This window comes from Tauraco erythrolophus, chromosome 2 (genome assembly GCF_009769465.1).
Source record: "Tauraco erythrolophus isolate bTauEry1 chromosome 2, bTauEry1.pri, whole genome shotgun sequence".
In the NCBI taxonomy this organism is placed as follows: domain Eukaryota; kingdom Metazoa; phylum Chordata; class Aves; order Musophagiformes; family Musophagidae; genus Tauraco; species Tauraco erythrolophus.
Genome location: NC_141466.1, coordinates 82,252,610 through 82,267,637, shown reverse-complemented (window position 1 = coordinate 82,267,637; position 15,028 = coordinate 82,252,610). Strand labels below are relative to the sequence as shown.

The following is a 15,028-nucleotide window of genomic DNA, read 5'->3' as shown; positions in this document are numbered from 1 at the left end:
ATAGGCACTCGTTAGTATGTGATGGACTTCTTAGGTGTTTAGATAAACTTTCATAAATAATAAGAATCATTTTCTTCTGATTTTGCTCCAGATAAAACCCAGTATATACATGTATGCATATATGTTTTTCTTGTTAATAATTGGAAATACTGTGCATTTCCTGTAAAACTTGTCATCTTTGCTGTACGTCACCCTGGGTCAAGATACAGCCTGTGTACAAAAGGCTGGCTCTGTTTTCAGTGTCCTTAACTGTAAGAAAAATGGCTTAGATTGCTCTTCTGCTCTCTGCAGTTCCAGGAATCTTTGTTATAAATGCACCTAATCAACCTGCACTGTCCTTAAAACATAGTTACAGCTTGTTGGCATAAAAGTAGTTACAGAAATGAGAAGCTGATGTGAATTTTTACTTCTCTCTACTCTTACCTGCAAACAAAGGCTATTTACACTGTAGCATTGTACGTCACTCAGCTTTACTTACTACTTAATATAACTGTAAGTTTACATATGGCAATCATGCAGGGCTGTAATTCTTATGTTACTTAACTTTTCAGATGGATCCACTAACATAGCTTAATGCAAACTCACTGATGACATCCATGTGTATCTTTGCAAGCATGAGGAGTTTTATGAGGTTTTGATATTGTCCTGTACAAAAAGTTCCAGTTATAAAGTCTGGATAAAGTTCAAGGATAGCAGATGTCAATTTACTCAGCCTTTGTGGGTAAAGAAACATTTTGAACATTGAAAACCAATCAAAAACTGAAGTCCAAAAATAATGTTTTTCAGAAAATTGAACATTTAGCAAAGCAAACGAGCTCCGGTTTGGTATGGCAGGGCTCTGCCATGTAGTCAGCAATGAAAAAGAACAGTTTTAAATGTAAATAACTTTAAGAATACAAACAATGCAAAAAATGTGGCAAATTCACAATCAGCTTTTCACTGTGTTTACATCAAAGATTTTTTTTTCCTTACAGTATTGGCTTAAATTACCTCCCATGGCTTCTTGGAAAAAACTGTGGCATTGCTCATTGTTTATGAGAGGGTGAATAGGGAAAACGAATGAGCACTGAGCTTGTGTGTTTGATTAAACACTTCTTTGAAGTAAAACTTTTGTGTGGTTTCAGCTTTCCTCTTTGGCTTTCACTTGTCATCTTCTGATTGTATTGTCTAGCTTTCCTTTGTCTATAATATTAATTTTAGCTTCTTGTTTTCAATTGATTGAACAACTTCACTTACAGTTCAGTTATCTTCATGTTACTATTTATAAAACATTAGTATAGTAACAAGTGGTGCAGATATGATTAGTTGGCTAGGGTATAAAATAAGACCCAGTGTAAAGGCTATAATTTATTGCAGACATAATTGCCTAGGATTCACTGAGGAGCCGAAGAAATGCCTTATCTATAAAGGAACAGGAGTAACTGTTGCTTTGTGTACTGTGTTTCAGGATTACTGAGATCAAGTGGGCTTCCCTTTTTTATCTGGCAAAAAAAAACCTCAGTGATTATAACGTTGCATGAGTTTCTTCTTCAGAATTTTGTCTCCCGATTGCATTAAGGCTTTCACTGATATGGAAGACCAGTGGAGCCAGCTGGTGATTTTGACTATCAGTGTGATAACATTCACCACATAAAGCATCAAAAAGCATTTTTGCTTAATTAGCTTGATATTAAAAAATTAGATTATGCCCGTGTGAAGTGTGGCATTGTATTTTGCTGTTCATTTGTCTTTGTTGAGGTTACTAACTGAAGCCGTATTTGAAATAAACATTATAAGTAGAATAGGAAGAACTCCTCTAGCCTATGCCTGTTCCGTGTTCTCTGAGTGGAAGGATAGCCTGTTCTGGGAGTCCCAAAAGGCTTTGAGGCTGCTCTGAGTGTAGGAACAATCTTGCACAGTCTGCTGTATTGCAGCCTTCAACTTCTCCAGCTGATTGGTGGTACACTTACGGGAGAGATGTTGAAGTTGCACTATGCACCTTTCTGTTGATGGCTCAAAGAAAATAAAGATTTCTGTCTATGCTGTGGTTTTCTTGTAGGTGTAGTTCTGTAATCTCATCTGAGCAAATCCATCTGTTCGGTAGGGCAGTAGCTATGGGTTGGTCTTCTCTCTCCACCTTTTCCATTTAGTCCAAAATGTGCAGCAAATAGGACTGCAGAGTCCACTTATCTTTTGGGATTGGATCACCTTAGTGAGCCAGAAGGAGACTATCCCACATATTTACTGAGGAATGAACTGATCAGAGCACTGCGTTTGTTGCTTACAACATAGAACTATTGAGTTTCACAGTAAATCTCTTTGTGTCGTGATTTCACCCTGAAGATGTGCCATATGTGGTCATGAAAATGTGTATGAGTCTAGGCCAACCATAATTTTCAGTAAAGCCATTTGGATCATCTTTTATTTTTTAAAAAACTCTCTACCTGTTAAGATGCCATGTGAATTTGTCATAACAATTTTCAGTGAGAACAGGAAAACATTGGAATATCCACAGGTCAATGAAAAATACCTGTGAGGAACTTGGTAATCTCAGTTTGACTTTATGCATGTTTGCATGTAGGTAAAAAAAAAAAAAAAAAAAAAGGCTACAGCAGTGAATTTACTCTAAAACTGATATCCTCGATGTCTTAAAACCCTGGAGGCTTCTGCACAGCAATGGATTAAACAAAAAAAGCTCCTTTCCACTGCCTGCCTTTGTCATCATGTACCTTTGCTTTCAATAAGGCTTTTGTGAGTAAAGTGGCTGAAGACAAGAACCAAGAGCCCTTGATGTAAATGTCCTTTTACATGGCTGCAACAGAGTGAAAAAGCTGCAGGGCAACTGAAAACCACGTCTTGCAGTCTGCAGGCACGTGATGGTGAGCACTGCGACTGGGCTCAGCTTTAAGTTGTCTTGGCAGTCTTCTCACTGGTGTCAGGGGATCTGATGGGCCAGTTACTGCAAGGATTGTGCTAAAGAGAAAAATGAATTAAGACGCTGAAGAAACTAGTGTTTTCTCATATTTGTTGAAGCTTCCCCCTGTTTGAAAGTTTGTTGTGATGTCTAACACAGAGTTGTGGTTTTGCTCCCAGTTTCATGTCCAAGAATAGCCTTGATTTCTCTGACTTGTGGTGGCAGATCATGGCAGGAGCCAGGCAGCATAATAATGTCCCTGCAGAAAGATGTTGTAATAGCAGGTACAGGTATATGTCAGGCTAGAAAGGGGAAATGATGGGAACATCTCATGTTGTTGGAGACTGCAGAAAATCCGTAGTGAAAAAGGTGGGTTGAATCAAAGGCTGGCCTGGAAATATCCATTATAATGCAGCATACATCTTTTGAAAAGTACGTGTGCTGCATCCAATGCTAAAGGAGTCATTGAGGGACTTGGGAAGGAGAATTAGTCTGTATCTGAACTCATCAGCATAGACTTTACAGTCAACAGAGAGAAGGGGGCCACATTTACCAAGTGCTGTTTTAGAGGCCTGCTTTTGTCTGATACAAATCAAAGCCTAAAAGCACTCATTTCCCTGTCAGCTGTACAGAAATTTAGACAGCTACCTCAGAGACATATGTTTGAATGAATCCTGCTCTGGAAATCCTTCCAGACTTCGGTAAACTATGGATCAGCTTTGACTAAACTGTTGCTGATCCATTTCTGTATTTGAGCATATTCATTTAATGGATTTTTGCCATACTTACATATATAGTTGTTTTATAAATAATAGTTAAAATTTGAAAAATATTTTTGTCTGGTGGTATTTAGGAATTTGACATTACAATGTTATACACAAAGCTTTTGATTTTTGCAGCTGTGATGCTGTAATGATAAGCTCATCAAAATCCTAATCAAACTTCCCACACGTGCACTTTCGTTATACAAAACCGCATCATACATTGGAAATCTCTGCAGAAGGGCAATACTGGTGCAGCAGTTTGACCTCTTTGATGTAAGAGTCTTCCAAACAACGTTGCAAAGGTGTTTCTTTGCATCCAGATGGATTTGCTGCATTATGTGTATTCTCATTCTTAAAATACACATCTTTGCAGTGCACTATATATAGTATTGTATAACATAGACTTTAAACAATTTTTACCTTCACACAGAAGAGGATGTGTTATAATCCTTGGAGATTCACTGTGTGAATCTTTGAGGGACATGAACTAAACTAGAGGTTTCTCAGTAGTTCACAAAACCACAAAATGTAATGGACTTTTTCCTGGGCCAGATTTCTAGTAGGCTACTGAAAATCTGTTTAGACAGGTACTTGTGCGTAGTAACGGTCCTTAGGCGCTGAAATACGTACTTCTGCAAATAATGACCTGGGTTTCAGCCATGGCCGTAATAAAAGTACACAGCTGAAGAGATAAATGTGCAGTTCTGGTATCCATTGTTAAATATTTGTCCATAAAACTGGAGCCCAGTATGAGATGAAGTATTGTCAGGTACTTTGTGTAACTTTTTGTTATTTTGTCTATGCACTGTTTGTATAAGTTAAAGAATTAAAGCTGGAGTCTACATAAATAAGCAGAGCCTTCATACACAGCATTTATTTGTGTTTTGGTAGCCCAGTTGAGTTACTGGGTAAGGCTGGACACCCAGGGCCCTTAGCTAGCTGTGCAGCGAAGCCTAGTTCCCATGGTCTCACCCTTTCTTCTGGGAGCAGTTCTGAGTGTACCAGAGATGCTTACCAGCTTCCCCATCAGGAAAGTCGTAGGTCTCACAGGGATCGCTCCAGTACGTACGTGCATGCCTGCGCTCTCTCTTCTCAGCCCAGGTAGTTGGCTAGGTATTTAAATGGGATAAAGCTGCTGCATAAAAGGGACACAAGTTGCATTTCACGTTGTTTAATATTGCAGTTATGATAGTTTGCAAATTCAAGACAATTTTCTCCCAGTCTTTTCTCAGTTTTCTTATCTCTTTGCATAGGCACAAACCACAGTTGTCCTTGTACTGTAAGTGCGGTGTCTTTTTTGATACCCCTTTTTCTCTCTGCCCTTCACGTCTTATTCCTCTGTTCATGTTATTGCCATCACTCTCTCTCCTTCAGTGCCTTCACTGATGCTACAAGCTGTGAACAGTAGCATTAAAACTAGTTTATATGTGCCTTGATTCCATGATGACCTCACTTTAGTCTGTTTCCCTATTAACACTCTTCCTGTAAATGCCATTGAGATAACTAACCTCATTACAACACATTTTTTCCTAACACAGTGACAACAGTATTCCAGTTTGTGAAGTATGAGCGGGTTGAACCCTTAGCTGATGCTTAATTGAATTAATGGGAGGACACAAAATGCGCTAGCCAGCTAGTGTTCCTCTCAAAGAGAAAATGATAATTGCCAAACCTTACAAGTGATTTTTAAACAGCAGACTGATATTTTTCCTAAACTGATTCATCCAACACTTCAGTAATGTGATTATCTCTTATTACAGCCTTTTGTCCACTCCTTTCACAGTTTGAGATGAAATCTGATATTTTTCCTTAAATATGCATATTACAGATGATTCAGATCTTTGAAATCACTATGCAAATGCACCAGGGCTTTGTTGCATTATTTTCTACCTACTGTGCTGTGGTACCATTTACACTGCTATGGTGAGAAGTGTTTTATTTGGATCACTTGAGAAACGGCGAGGGAATGGTCACAAATATGTTTTGCTTAAGCAGTTTATCTTCCTAGTGCAGCTGCAGTTTTTATTTCACACTCAAATGCACTAGTAAAACATCAGGCATTTTTTCTCTTAGTCTGTGAAACAGCTGAGTACAGCAATAAGGGAACTGGAGCCGTTTAGTAGGTATTCATATTTCTTGAATAGTATCCTGAACTGGTAGACCTTTCTGTCTGCCTACCTTCTTATCTGAGCCTAACATCAGAGTATCTGAGCATTTCATAGTCTTTCCAGTGCCCTTATGCTCCAGTAATCCCAAAAAAAAGGAAGACGGCCTCACTTGTGTTTTTCAGATGGAAAGCTGGGACACAGAGGCATATGGGGGCCATCTGTACCCTCTAACAGAAGCACACGAATGATGGGTTACCATCACATTAGGACCGTCATTAGGGCTTCCCTGTGAGGGCTGGCAGACTGCAGCAGCTGCCAGGTTGGTGAGTGGCTGCAGAGGTGGGAGGCGGTGGCAACCCTGGCAGGGTCTCCAGCAGGAGCCACCCAAGCCCCTCACAGAGAGCTTGGGAGTGGTTCAGACCAGAGTGCACAGGGCATGTTACTGACCTGGAAGAAGGATTCGAGCTGTAGTGGAGGGTAATAAATTAAAGCCTTCTCTATAAAGAGAATACTTAAAAAAAAAAAAAAAAGCAGTGATGTATACTGTCCCTTACTCTTCCATGTATTTTTTATAACCCTGTTTAGTGGTGACATAGCATCGTTCTAAGGAAACAAGAATACTTTTCCTTTTAGGAGTAACAACAATTTCTCCTAGGCACTGGGTCCAGACTTACTTGCAGGTAGTTCCTTGTTGAATAAGCAGCAAGTGTTCTTCTTTTACCTATTCACCAGCAGAAACAGTTGGTAGTGGATCTTACTACTCTTCTGAGATGTGAAGGCCAAAGGCATATCTGTAAACCATGCCAAGAAGGATGTTGATGGAAGCGTTCCTGCTCTTACTTATTGTAGCTTAGAGCAACATAGCTGAGTTCTTTGTCCTTTAATGGTGTGACTCATTTTGAGACTGTTTCTGTTAAAGTTCACGAATGTATTTGAGTATTTGTAGAGTACTGCTGTATGAGTAAGGCTGGCCAACTGTTTGTATTTTTTTTTGTAACCAGATGGTTCTGCTTTTTTTAACCCCTTGCATCAATAAGTTTTTTTATGAGCTCTTTCTACTAACCACTCCACATGATCCTTTGCAGTTTGCACCAGAATTAGCACAAAAATTAGAGTTACACTGGCAAATGATTTCAGTCTAGAGTTGGAAATTAGATCAAGAATTGGCATCTCCCCCTACTTCATGTGTATCTGCACTTTGCATAGGAAGATCGTTCTCCTCGTGCATCTTCGCAGTCATTGTGTTGTATATATTTATACTAGTCAGGAACTGAGTTTGTAAAGACACTATAGTCATCAGAAAAAGAACACCAATCTTCAAAACCAAGATGTCTCAGACTGAGCTAAAGGAGAATCCAGTTGTAGGTCACCTGAATTACGTATTACTGGATGCATTCCAGATGGTTTGTCTATCCATTACTGCAGTATAATTTCATGGGTTTTTCCTGTGAAAAACATAATCATTTCCCACAAGATAATAAAAAGCAACTATCTCTATTTTTCAGGTTGGGGATGAAGTAGAAATAATACGTAATTTACCAAAGCTGTAAAATGATGGTACCTGGATTACTTCCAACACCTTAGAGTATTTTTTAAGTGCCTAGATGTTTCAAGTATCTAAGTTATTTTGAAAAATATTGAATTTCAATAGAAGTTCTGTTAAAATTTCCAGGATATGTATCTGTGAATGTCTCTCTTGTAATGCTGTTAAAAATCTGGCCACGATACTACTCTATTTAAGTTTTTTTCAAAATTTTACAGTAAACATGAATTCATCTCATACAACTGCAGAGGCCCCCATCTCAGCAAATTTTCTTAGGCTTTCTTCATAGTCAACAGAGAGAAATGTGCGCTTTTAGGCTGTGACTTCATCTGATTTTTTTTAATCATGAAATGCCGACTTCCCTCTATTGGCTGCAAAGTAAGGCTAGATGATTAGTTCAAAACATTGTCTCTTGCACTACGAATTTATTTAGCTGAGTCCAACCCTAAGTGATTCATCAAAGATACATAGGAAATCTGATAGCACAAAAGACTGAACACAAATCTCCCAAATACTCAAACGTCCAACTCATGGACTTCACCAATTTATTCAGCAGATTGTATCCACTGCTTTTGCTCTTTGTGATTCCTCTCTTCACATTTAGTTTGTTGATTTCAGCTGAACCTCATTTGTAGAGGCATGAATTAGGGAGAAGAAAGAAAAAAAACATAAGATAAAAAGTTAGAGCTGGAGAGGAGTGCTAAAGGGAGTGTAACAGGTTTTCTCTTTGGAAAAAGGTCTGCTGGATTTAACAAGGACTGATAGTGTTGCACTACACAGAAATTGCTCTAAGATTTTTATTTTCCACTAGGTTTTTACCTGCTTGGTGGAATTCCATATGCAAGATAACACTTTCTATTCATATTTGTGAAAGGTCTGGGCAAAAAATCACAACCTCTCTAAAAATTATTGTGTATTATTTAAGTCTATATGACCTTTTGAGAGCATAGGTGACTCTATGCTTGAAGGCCAGATACAGACCTGGCACAACGTCCAGTAAATTCACTGTGAGTTCCACATGCTTCTCTAAGGGCTCAATAAGTCCGATCCATTATTACTAGAGCAAATGTTAATTTGATAGTAGAGGACAAAACAACCAGAGCCATTTTCAGTAGTATTGCACAACAGAAGCCAGAACTTGGATTACAGACCATTCGAAATGGAAGATTTCTTTTTCAAATTTTACTCCAGCTGCTGGAGACTGGCTTGGGAGGAGGTTAATTAAAATGCTCCTATACTTTTTTCTTCAAAAATGTGGATACTTGTCCTCAAAGAACTGAACACAGGCCAGCAATTCATTTCCTGCACTAGGCAGCATTTGAATACCCTATTACGTCTTGACGAAAATTACTCTCCTATGAGTTGAACCAGATTAGAACCTGTGAAACAGAGGTGAAAATCTGGCCTCATCTTTATCAGATATATCCTGTCCTAACTATTCCCATATCAGAGTTTTAAACATGCTTTCCTCATGAACTTCATTATTTTGGAATGTTGTGTTGCCTGTGATACGTGAAAGTTAAATAGTTGTGATCTGGGTTTTTATTAGGTGGTAAACTGCCGTATGGCAAGACTGGTAACAAAATAAATTCTATATCGTGAGCATATGCTATAGACAAATAATGATTCTCTCTAACAACAGTAAATTCTCTTTAGAGTTACCATTATTTCTTATTTCCTCTTGCCACATTTTCATTTATTTCTTCATTGACCTCAGTCCCTACAGCATGAAAGCCCAACATATCTGAAAACTGGAGAACTTGCACATCAAAACTGCACATATTTTTATTGGAAAATGAAGCTTATGCTTCCTTACAGCCATACCTGCTGGCAGTCTTGATCCTGTGCTAGTGAGGAGATGGCCAGGCAAGGAATAAAAATAAGAATCCTGTCCTACTGATTTTGCAAAACAATAATCATCTTAAATTAGCACCATAACTTTTTCACATGATATGTTTGCATAAAATTGTCCATCACTAAAAGTAGCTAATTCTGGAATGACCCTCTCTCCGCATGTTTCACACCTTTTCAGGAAGTCTTGATGAGGAAAAGTTTGGGATGTGGTTGAAATATATTAAGCATAATTAAGGTGGTCTCTGGATTTGAGGATGACTGTAGCTCCGCCTCTTCAGAAACCTGTTGAGAAGCCAGACAAGGCTTCAAGAGAGGTTAAACCTCTTCATTTTCTAGGAATTAGTCTTTCCATAATGTTTGCTGAGAGGCTGTGGAGCAGGCAAGATAAGAGGCTGTACAGCCAAAGAGAAAACAGCTGCTCTCCAGGAGGGCATGCCATTTTGCATGACTTTTTGTACCCCATTCCTATGTCTATACTCCTATGCTTCCTGGCCCTACTCAGACGGGTGATGGTGAGTGGGGAAATATTGTTGCAGTTGGAAGAGTTTTCTGTGGTTGCTGTCCCGTGGCCACTGAGGATAGTGCATCTCCTTCTCCGAGATCCGCATGAGGAAATCTTGGAAGTGAGCTGAGATCAGTGCTACAGGGAGTAGCTGCCTCTGGGAAGCACCAAAACAGATGTGTCTGTGCCATCTGTAGTCATAGGGCAAGGATACTGGTGGGCCTGTGAGAACCTCATGAAGTTCAACAAGGCCAAGTCCAAGGTCCTGCACGTGGGTCGGGGCAATCCCATGCACAAGTACAGGCTGGGCGGAGAATGGATTGAGAGCAGTCCTGAGGAAAAGGACTTGGGAGTGCTGCTGGATGAGAAGCTCAACATGAGACGGCAATGTGCACTTGCAGCCCAGAAAGCCAACCGTGTCCTGGGCTGTATCAAAAGAAGCATGGCCAGCAGGTCAAGGGAGGTGATTCTGCCCCTCTACTCTGCTCTTGTGAGACCCCACCTGGAATACTGCATTCAGCTCTGGAGTCCCCAACACAAGAATGACATGGAGCTGCTGGAACGAGTCCAGAGGAGGGCCACAAAGATGATCCGAAGGCTGGAGCATCTTTGCTATGAAGACAGGCTGAGAGAGCTGGGGCTGTTCAGCCTGGAGAAGAGAAGACTCCGGGGTGATCTTATAGCAGCTTTCCAGTACCTAAAGGGGGCCTACAGGAAAGCTGGAGAGGGACTTTTTACAACGGCATGTAGTGATAGGACAGGGGAAATGGCTTTAAACTGAAAGAGGGCAGATTTAGATTAGATCTAAGGAAGAAATTTTTCACTCAGAGGGTGGTGAGGCAGTGGAACAGGTTGCCTTGCCCAGAGAAGTTGTAGATGTCCCATCCCTGGAAGTGTTCAAGGTCAGGTTGGATGAGGCTTTGGGCAACCTGGTGTAGTGGAGGATTTGCCTGCCCATGGCAGGGGGGTTGGAACTGGATGATGTTTGAGGTCCCTTCCAACCCTAACCATTCTATGATTCTATGTCCCAAGGGACAGGAGATCAAAATGGCCCTTCCGTTCAAATACTGTGCTACATGTGTGTCTAAAACTTCTGCCAATTTGAGGGGCTTAGGGGGAAGCCATTAAGTGAATGATGCAATATGGAATCAGGTCCTGAATAGGTCTTTCTTCTGTTAGCACAGATAAGCACTCTCCGTTCCTCTTTCATCATGTATTTCAGTTCATTGCTCTCCCTCCCCTAGATTGTGCTGCTCTACCATCTGCTTTCTTCAAGCCTCCAAGAACATCCATCTCACTTTTGTCACAGGATGATGCTTCTTGTGCAAACATAAATATTTAGAGAAGTTTACAAAAGATTAAGCTTCATCAAGTCAAGCATTCCTGCTAATGCAGCGTCGGGACAAGTCGGCAGGGTGCAAGAGCCTGGGCTGCTGTGCACAGCTGTTGCAGACCAAACTGTGGAACATTCATTTTTGATTCCACCAACTTCACTGATCAAAACCATTTTGGAAGTTGGCTCATGGTTTTTTTCCAGAGTGAAATTCTCTCCATCAAAACAGCTTCTTCAGTGTGCACAGAAGTCCAGACCTGATCTGTATTGTGAATCTCTTGCCTCAGTTTTATTGTTGTTACACAAATTCCTAATGCAGCTATGCTGCACTTGCTGGAACAGTGAAAACCAATCCATGTTAGAGAAGTCCTTAAAATGCAACTCAGAGCAAAAATAGCTGGGAGATCTGCCCACAATGCTTGTGCTCTGACAGTTTGAGTTTCACTCTGATCATAAGTACCTGAGAAAAAATATGCTAAATTCCATCTTAGTTTTATACAGAGTGACTTCAAAAGGCATAAATGATAGGGGGAAATCCCAAGTAAGTAAGAATATTAAAAGGGAACCTTAAAACTGTTGTTTCGTGGGGTTTTTTTTCCTAGTAAAGTAAAACAAACAAACAGAAGTCATTCCAGAATTCATACAGCAAAATAAGTAATAAGTATATAGAAATACATGCAAGGGACCTGACTGCATGTGTGCCAACACATCGATGTATATTTAGTTTAAGGGTCTGTGTTCATCTTCAGTCTAAAGTACTGACGGTTTGGCTTTTTGCTCTGGTGGGAAGTGGATTTGTCATACCAGCTAAAATACTATCTACTTCTTGGACAGCTCACAAGTAACGCCACTGTAGTGATGACTGGTGAAAAAAGAGCTGTCTGGCATGCTTTTCTTCAACTCTGCTTGCTGCCCCTTTCTACTGAGACCACAGGAAATCTACAGGAAATCCTACCTTGCTAGAAAAATATCCTGCTTCCTCCTAAGGACCCATGGAGCAGGCAGCTTGACAAGACTCTGGGCATTTCTGAGCTAGGAAAATCAAAAGAGAATAATCTTTCATAGGAAGTGGCTCAAGCCTCGTCATTTGAGACACTGAGAACCACAGTGGACAAAAAACAGCAGGTCTGACCAAGTTTTTGTGATATTTTGGGCAGAAGTGTTGGACCCCAGAAGTCCCTTCTAACCAAAATTGTTGTATGCCTATCAAGTCACATAATCTATCAGGTTTTTACCATCTTTATATTCTGTACTTCTCTGATGAATGCTGCTAGGACTTGTATTTCATCCTATTCTTTTTAGATAATCTTTTTCTGAGATTTTAATTAAAGATGCATTTAATTAAAATGTTGTTTTTATTGCAAGTTATGCTGTCCTCTGGGAATGCTAGAATTTTTTAAGCATTCTTCCAGCAAGCTGAATTATCATTGTTTTAACACACCCAAAGTATTCCCATAACTTAACACATTTCATGAACCTAAAGAGGTTATGTTAAATTTAACAATAAAATGAGAAATATGCTTAAGGTTGTAGGCCTGTGATTTTGATGACTAATATGAATGGACAAATTGAAACTCACTCATCATTTAAACTTGCAAGTGTAGCTGAAGTGACTCCATGGAACATGCTGAACTACAATCTTACTATATGAAAAAGGCGTTTGCTGTTTGCGGTAGACCTCATCCACTGTTTTTGAGATCGAGGTGTCAGCTTAAAGGAGGAGTAAATCTGAGGAAGATATCTGGTGTACATAAAATTGGGGTTAGTTTCTTTTTTGCAGAGCTTTGTCTCCTGAACACATTTCAGAATTCGGATCCACATCCTACTTCACCTGGTTGCAGTGGGTGATCCTTGCTGTGCTTCTGTGCAAAACAGAGATGGGCAAAATCATGAAATAGAAACTGTGCCCTCAGGCTGTGCTGACTCGAGAAAACATCATATAGTCTTTTTATCATATGATAGTTGTCAGGGGGTGTCCACATGCAGAGACTGGCCTGCAGAAGCCAGTCCTCCCAAACTCTGCCTGTTCTCCATGGAGAGCAAACTCCCAAGCATATGAGATCAGGTATAGAGATGATTCAGGAGCCTGACTCTATGGGGAGTAATCTTTAGCCTTAGTGAGTAACCGCTGAAGAAGATAGGTGGTGAGCCCTGCAGTCCAGATACTTTACCTAAGCTGTAGTGTGGCTGGTAATGTTCTTACCAGTGTGCAAGGCTTTCAGCTGCAGGCAGTTTACATAAAGATAGACGTTCCTCAGTATGAAAGCTCATCACTTCAGAACTTGGTGAAGCCTTTGATAACAGCATGTAGGTAATTCCTGGTTTCCTTAGGAAACAGCTAATACCGTGTATCGAATTTGTATCAGTCTACTATTGTTTCTCTCACCTAGCACCTAGAAAGATGCTCTGTCTCTCACAGCAATTAAAGCTAGAAAAACAAGAAGACAGATCCTGGCAGTTATATACTTAGAAAATCTTTAAATCTCTCTTTGAAAACCTGTCATTGATTTCAAGCGTTTCCTTTCAGGCAAACCTTAAACTAGAGGAATTAGGATCAGAAAAACAAGTTGCTGTCAGATGATGATTATTTTCCATGATTCTGGTAGTATGCCCAAAGTAGAGGAAGCTTTTCAAACAGAGAAGAGGATATAGTTTGTGTTCCAAAGCACATGCATGTAAAGAGACAAGATAGGGAAGGAGAAGGATGAAGCTACTGTGTAGAGAGCAATCCAGGTAATGCTAGCCATGCATCAGATTAATTACAGCTGCTAGAAAGTGATAGCAATTTTTCTGGAGGAGAAGGGAATGAAATTTATTCTTGTTTAGTAAATGAATGTGTTTTGGCCAAATGTTTTTGTGAATGCATTTTCTTTTTAGGATGTTATTTCTATTTTCTCCACATTAGTTTTTGAGAATGTGAAACATGTTATATTTCCTGGTTTTACCAAGATCTTGGGGAAAAAGAATAATTCCAGGAAAATTCCGTGTAAAAATAATGTTTATGAGATTCGAATTATTTTGGCTGGGTGCAGAAATATTCAAACTTATTCCTAAATGAGTAAATCTCTTTGACCTGAGAGATGGAACAAAAAGGTTTTGTATTCAAAATCCACCTTCTCATTGTAGAGAAATTAAATCAAGTAGTTTGAATAGAAAAAAAAGCTCAAATATAGGTGTACAAAACGCTAGAATAATAAAAATGTGTGTGAATGTTATCTTTCCTCACCACTGCATCCTTGAAGAGCAGGTCTTTTCTTCCAGGTCTCTTTTCAGCTCAATGACTTTCTGGGTTGCTGCAATCTCTATGTAGTCCCTCTGGGTCTCACATGACCCAGTCACTCTCTTTCTAGAGGAACATACCATAATAACATAAAACAAACAACTAAAACAAATGCTATATGTCCCAGCATGCGAGATAAAAGTTCTAGTTCAACTGGTATCTTTGAGGAATGTGCACCTATTGATAGTGGAAACATTTTAACATAAGAATCTGGAAAATCCAAAGCTTTTAAAGCCAATTCCTGCAAGCAAGAATATGTGTGTCATTCTTTCTCTCACCACTACCTTGTTTTCACATCTAAATCATTAATTTGTTTTCTGTTTAGAAGGTTACTGGTCATAACTTTCCATCTTTGAGGTAAATAGGGAGAGTCGCTTTTAGCAGTGCCTCTTCTTTATTGCCTACTCATAAAATGAATTGCTGGTTAAGACCAAGGGAGCTTTTTAAGATGGGTTTAAATGATGCTTTGAGGGAGAATGAGAAAGTGTATGGAGAGAAGTGTGCTGGAGCTTCTCTAGTACAGATTTGAGTACATACCACTCTGCTAGCAAGGTCTGTGACTGGCACACCAAGCTTTGCAGTGTATTTTTCTGTTTCAGCTTGCATATTCTACCTTTACCTAGTTATATCTTGAGACTTAATAAACAGAAGCAGCAGGCCTGGATGTCCTTACACTACCCTCCCCAGCCAGTAACGGGCACATGGAATATTTGGACAAACATTTGTTTCTATTTTCAAAATTTCATACATG

At 39.7% G+C, this 15,028-nt stretch overlaps 1 protein-coding gene across 4 annotated transcripts in view; it reads left to right on the top strand.

Moving 5' to 3' along the window:
• Window positions 1-15,028, top strand: part of RPS6KA2 (ribosomal protein S6 kinase A2) — a 316,652-nt gene that overhangs the window by 196,335 nt on the left and 105,289 nt on the right. Inside the window, exon 1 of one of the 4 annotated variants that reach the window (XM_086626964.1) lies at window positions 10,246-10,261. The exons of the other annotated variants lie outside the window; for them this stretch is intronic. The gene's annotated coding sequence lies outside the window, so the exon portion shown is untranslated. Of the gene's footprint in view, window positions 1-10,245; window positions 10,262-15,028 lie in introns of those variants that run through there. 4 annotated transcript variants of the gene reach the window in all.